The sequence below is a fragment of the Benincasa hispida genome, chromosome 11 (assembly GCF_009727055.1).
Source record: "Benincasa hispida cultivar B227 chromosome 11, ASM972705v1, whole genome shotgun sequence".
Classification (NCBI taxonomy): Eukaryota; Viridiplantae; Streptophyta; class Magnoliopsida; order Cucurbitales; family Cucurbitaceae; genus Benincasa; species Benincasa hispida.
The window spans coordinates 21,278,623-21,285,531 of record NC_052359.1 but is presented as its reverse complement, the minus strand read 5'-3'; positions in this window follow the sequence as shown (position 1 = coordinate 21,285,531).

Here is a 6,909-nt window from a genome sequence, read left to right as displayed (position 1 = left end):
TTCTCATGTTCCATCACTCACTAAGTGATGCAATGAAGTTAAGATGCTAAGTAAAGAAGATGGAGATGGAATCGAAGGAAACACAGAAATTACATTGAACACATCATGTATTAATTCCTTAATCACAAAATGTACACAATACAATATAAGAAAAGAAGGAAAATGAAATGATCTGTTGGAAGCCAAAGAGTTGCTTCCAGCGGATGTGCGTCAAGGCTACCAGTGGTGCCATGGATGGGTGGTGGAGCTGATTCTCCGAGATCTAACTCCAGTCGAAGGTTCTAGTTGTCACTCGGAATGGATGAAGGAGGTGAAAGAACTCTCAAGCTTCCTCTCACGCATTTTGTCTGGATCACGAAGGATCTGCCCTAGCAAACCTCAGCGAAAACCTTGGATTCAACCTTGGGTGAAAACCTGGATAGCTTGAAATTCTGCTCATCGCTTCTTTTAAATAGAGCCTGGATCGCCGGCAGCATAATGGACTTCTCTGATTCTAACATTCAGCGCGTTAGTCTTTTTAAACATTTGCTGCAACGGCGTGGTAGGTGAAATGTCAACATCATCTTTTGATTTTCCCAAGGTTGATGCTTTGATGCGTTCATTCCACCAACCTTGCGTTGATTATCCCATTATCATGCATTATCGGGTACCGCAATCATTCAGTGGCCGCATTCGCTTAATACTGCAACTTCTAACACAATGACCACAATCGCTGACGGAATCGGCAAACTCTCATGCGCATTTCACCTACCACGCCGTTGCAGCAAATGTTTAAAAAGGACTAAACGCGCTGAATGTTAGAATCAGAGAAGTCCATTAATGCTGCCGGCGATCCAGGCTCTATATAAAGAAGCCGATGAGCAGAATTTCAAGCTATCCAGGGTTTTCACCCAAGGTTGAATCCAAGGTTTTCGCCTGAGGTTTGCCTAGGGCAGATCCTTGTGATCCAGACAAATGCGTGAGAGGAAGCTTGAGAGTTCTTCACCTCCTTCATCCATTCCGAGTGACAACTAGAACCTTCGACTGGAGTTAGATCTCGGGAGAATCAGCTCCACCACCCATCCATGGCACCACTGGTAGCCTTGACGCACATCCGCTGGAAGCAACTCTTTGCTTCCAACAGATCATTTCATTTTCCCTTCTTTTCTTATATTGTATTGTGTACATTTTGTGATTAAGGAATTAATACATGATGTGTTCAATGTATTTCTGTGTTTCCTTCGATTCCATCTCCATCTTCTTTACTTAGCATCTTTAACTTCATTGCATCACTTAGTGAGTGATGGAACATGAGACATACGTAGCGGAAAAAAGGACCTAATTACACTCTAATTGCTTTTAATTAAAAGGAAATTAGCATGCAATTGAAGGGAAAAACAGTAATTAAAAATTACCTTTGGAGCTCTTGAAAACCGCTTTTCCTTGCTGAATGTCGACCCAAACTCTTCCGGACCACCACTAGAGTTGACCTATATCCTCTGGACTCAGAACCGGTTGTGGGACCCGATGAATGAAGAACCCGAGAGAGAGAAAGAGATGGAAAATAGAAGATAGATTTTTGGGTTATGAGGTTTCCTCAAAATAGTGGTTTTTTCCAACCCAAATTTGAAAACAATTTTGGCAAAATGGCAAAAGTTTTTAATTCAAAATCAAAAGCCCATATTTATAGAAAAGGGCCATGCAAAATTGCATGAAACAACTTCATAAAAACCCAACAACTAGAACCCACTATCTAAGTGGGCTTAATGTCTCCACTATAAGCCAACACCTAGCCCACTATGTTGTTAGTAGAATTATCCAACAAAAGTTTGGATTTTCCCACTAATTTTATTCAAAGGGAAAAATAGTCATTTTGTCAAAGTCAAACTTTGACCAAAAAGTCAACATTTTGACTTTTTATGATTTTTCCCGTGTTGACTAATTTTGACCTCCCGAGCATGAATCCGCATTAATTTTCTTGAAATTCAAATCACATTTGAATATAAGGTCGGTCAAAGTTTTACTTTTCAATGTCAAAAAATAACTCTTTGACTTTTTACATCTTTGACCATTTCCATTATTTCCGAGCTTCCAAACATGAATGTATTCATATTCTTGATATTTAAATCACATTTAAATATTGAAGCTGTATCTCTAAACTGAAAAATCGACCACTATATCACACAACATTGCTAGAGTATCACATACTTAGTCATGTGGATTAGGGATATGAAGCATGTAGTAAACCACCGGAAGGTGCGAGTTGTGTGAGTGTGTGAGAAAACCTTATTTGCTTAGTGTGAAGCTGTAACACGCTTGTCCATGAGTAGAGTCAGCAACAACTAACTGCCCTGGAGGGTAAGTAGTTGGTCGCATCAAGCAATGTAAGCAAGTATTCACTAAGAATAGGAATAATCTTACGTTAGCTAAGTTCATGTGGTTACCTTATCTTGTGTATGCGTCCATTGCACCTTTAGAGCTACTCGGGAGAGAGTCTAAAGAAAGAACCTTATTCGAGAGAGCTAGGTTAGAATCGATGCTCAGAAGGCCTAGATTAGGTTTGCATAAGCAAGAATGAAGAACTTAGGAATAAGCTTCATTTGCTATCACACAGCATATGCACCCTACGGATAGGATATTGCATGCGTCCAGGAAGTAGGATATGGTGGTGATATGCGGCCATCACGCCATGCCGCTGAAAGCACGTGAGCGGGTTATAGGGTCTAGGCATATGACTTCTCGACACTTTTGCATATCCACCGCATACTCCTAGATTAGGCTCAAGTGTGTTTGCAATGATCGCATGGCTTGCGTTGACTAGGGTTGCCCTTGTGGTCACTGTAAGATTGCAATGAAGACATTCTCCGCATTTCATCTATTCTTCCATTCACTTGTTCATGTCAAGAATTGTCGTGTCTCTACCTCTCATTGCGTTGTTTGTACTAGGAGTTAAGTAGTGTTAGCATAGCAACTCCCATCCATTCTGTATTTAACCGCCACATGCACATTACCGCATTCATCTAGCTACAAGTCCCTGTGTTCGACCTCGGATTACCTGAGGACCAACCCTTGCATCACATATAATTCGTAGCGCAAGTAACAATCCTTCCGGACAGGATCTGTCAATGTCGCAACCATTTGTCACCGTCACAGGGGGGCGGGGCCACCCCCCGGGCCAACACGATAAGTACTTATCCCAAATAGAAAACTGTGACAGATACATGTCTCGCATCATGTTACATGCATATTCATCCACGCATGACCATCGACGCATGATTATCAACGCATACCTTAAGAACATGCATCGCGTATTGGTCCAAGGATTTTAGTTGCAGTATTGAATCTAATTTCCCGTCATCAGTAGAGACGGAGAGAAGATATCCATTAGATGACAGCAGCGCACGAGAAAGAACTTTGCTATCGTGATAGCAGGGACACTAATCGTATAATAAACACACGATCGTTAGGAAAACTGGACGATCGTTTAGGAAACTGATGTACGATGTTTAGGGAATGCGTGTATAGCACGATCGTTTAGATGACTGAGAATCTATCGTATAGGCTCTCGACGATCAGTCTTTCACGATTTCTTTTGGGCGCGGGCTTTCTTTTTGCACGATTGAATTATTCATAAATTGAAAACGATTTTCAACTTGTATCCCGCTGATTACTTTAACCCTCGCTGCCCACGTTCCCACTTATCAAACGTGAAAATTGGTTAATTATTATATAATTAATCAATTAATTTAGTTAATAAATATAATCATATTATATTTATATCCTATAGTTTGATATCATATATCTACTATAGTATTTTTCTTATATTTGATATAAAACATATTTATATCTAATTTCCTCCAAAATAATGTATCACATACATTTAGCCAATTATATCATATATAATTAGTCATTCCAATTATATCATATATAATTGTACTTCCTCTTGTCAATTTGAACATTTCAAATTAACCCAAACACTGGTTCTCAACTTTATCCAAGCTACCCAGGTGACTTAATGGACATGTGGCTTGAAGCTTCAACGGTACGTGAATAGTTGACTAAACTCTTTAGCTACGAGATTCACCATCCATTAACTGTCAGTGATTCCACTAAAGACCAACAACTGAACTTTTCTTACCACAGATATATTTGTGTGTCTATTGGATATAACCAATCATAAGTACGATGACCCTTCACAGATGCTCATAATTACAGCTAGGCCAATTTACCGTTTTGCAATACGATGACCCTTCACAGACTCGTAAGTATAGTTAGGCCAATTTACCGTTTTGCCCCTGTAGTTACATCTCACTCCTTAAGTACCACTGATTCCTCTAATGAACAATACAACATAGTCCAATTATGTATGAACACCTCTCGGGCCAAGAGAAGGTGTGTGGCACCACATCGTTTAAGCCCCGGAATCAGCCTTTAAGGGAGCCATCTATCTACTTACCCCTGCGTCGAGAAAGGAGTGAATTCTTTCTTGTGTAGCTGAGTTCCCAACTCCCAAATCAGATGTATCCCCAAAATGGTAGGTTTGAATCGGCGACTTAGCCATTCGCACCCATACAAATCAAAGGACCGCCCTCAATGGCAGGAGTTCCCAATTCACTCAAGATTGAGGTCATGTTACCTATGGTCATCCTAGTGAAGTGAAATCTCTATCACGAACGGTGTTATATAACGAGACATCAACACTTCATGGTCAGGTCTTATACAAACTCTTTGTATAGGACGCCTCGCTCGCATGTCCCCAACACGAAGGATCAGGATCAGATCATCTGTGGCAAGTCATAATACTTGTGACCATTCCACAAAGCGGGCCGCGTCTGTAACGTTAACAGGATAAGGTTTCCCTCCTATATCCATATACTACAGACCATTTTGGTTATCACTTAAGACATGATCCACTTGTATGTCACCACATATATGCTTGAGTCACATACAGATAACCAGGGATTTGATGTTTATTGGTTTGTGGTAAAGCAACTAAAACAAGTAAATGAGCAAAACAACAAGATGTGAAGTAAATATCATATATTAACAATCACAGGTGTTCGTATATACTGTTTACAAACTACAGGACACAAGACGTTAGGGCATCAACCCTAACACTGGGCAACCTCAAATGCGGAAGTGACGTAAACTAGCTTTACGCCCATTCCACAACTTCAGAGGTGTTCTCGCAACACTCTTGGAAGGAACACAGTTGAGTATGTATACTGCAATCTCCACTGCGAATCCCTAAACGATTCCAATAAGGAAGCGTAACTCATGATCAAACGAACCATGTCCAACAAGGTTCTGTTTCTCCTCTCTGCTACACCATTCTGCTGAGGTGTACCTGGTGCTAAGAGTTAGGAAACAATTCCATATTCTATCAAATAGTCCTGGAATCTCGAATCCAAAAACTCTCCACCTCAATCTGATCGAAGTTTTTTAATCCATCTATCCAATGCATTTTCAACTTCAGCCTTGAACTCTTTGAACTTTTCAAAGGATTTAGACTTCTGTTGCATTAGATAAACATACCCATACCTAGAGTAATCATCAGTAAAAGTGATAAAATAATCATAGCCTCCTCGGGCTCACACATTCATAGGACCATAGAGGTCAGAATATACTAACTCAAGAGGCTCTTTGGCTCGATAACCTTTTCCAGTAAAAGGTATTTTAGTCATCTTTGTAGGAACTCTTGAACAAGAGTATCCATGAGTGGGCTAGGATCTTTCCGATTTCATTTTAACCGAATTACCACACATACATTCTAATAAACAGATATGCATTATAACGATAATTATAGGCATGCTTTAACAATTAAAATACATAAAGACTGAGTAAACGTACTAGTTGAAGACAATCTTCAATCAAACTCAGTCCAGCGGAAGCAACTCCACTAAGGTCCTTATCGCCCAGAAAATAGTCACCTAGCAGCACAATGGTCATCTACACGATCGGCAGCGCACGAACCAACAACAATCGGGGATGACACCACCACTCGAAGCGCTCGGTATTTTCAGAGTGAGAATCTAAAGGGCTGACTTTGATGAAATTAGTAGAGGGAGGAGGAAGGGACGACCGTGAAGAATGAACAAGCAAGTGGGAGATAGTAGATGACTATCATATAGTCGGGTGTTTGTCGTTTAGAGAAAGATACACGATCGTGTAGGTTTTATTAAGCGATCGTCTAGTAAATAGTAAGCGATTGTTTATCTGCTCAGTGCGCTAAGCGATCATTTAGAAATCGCATGCGATCGTTTAGTGCCCGGGTGTGCGATTGTTTAGGACGATGGACGCTATTGTATAGGCTCTCAACGCTAAGCGATTGTAAAGTTTTCACATCGTGAGAGATTTTCTTGCGTATATACAAAAATGAAAACAATTTTCATTTTATTCTTTAATTACAAGAACCGAATTTGATCTTCCCTCTTTCGCACGATTCCGGAGAAATTCTCGGCCAATTATCTCATAACTGCCTATTTCAATAAATAATGAATATAATCATATTATATTCTTAGCCTATAGTGTTATATCACATATCTACTATAGTAATTTCTCGTCTACTTGATATAAATCATATTTATATCTATTTTCCTCCAAAATAATGTATCTCATATATTTAGTCAATTATATCATATATAATTAACCAGTTCAATTGTATCATATACAATCGAACTCCCCCTTGTCAATTTGAACAATTCAAACTGACCAAAAACTAATTCTCAACTTTATCCAAGCTACCAAGGGGATCTTATAGACCTATGGCTCGAAGCTCCAACGGTATGTGAATAGCTAACTAAACTCTTTAGCCACGAGATCCGCCATCCATTAACTGCCAGACATTCCACGGAAGATCAACAGCTGAACTCTTCTTACCATAGATATATTTCTATGTCCATCGGATATAACCAATCATAAGTACGATAA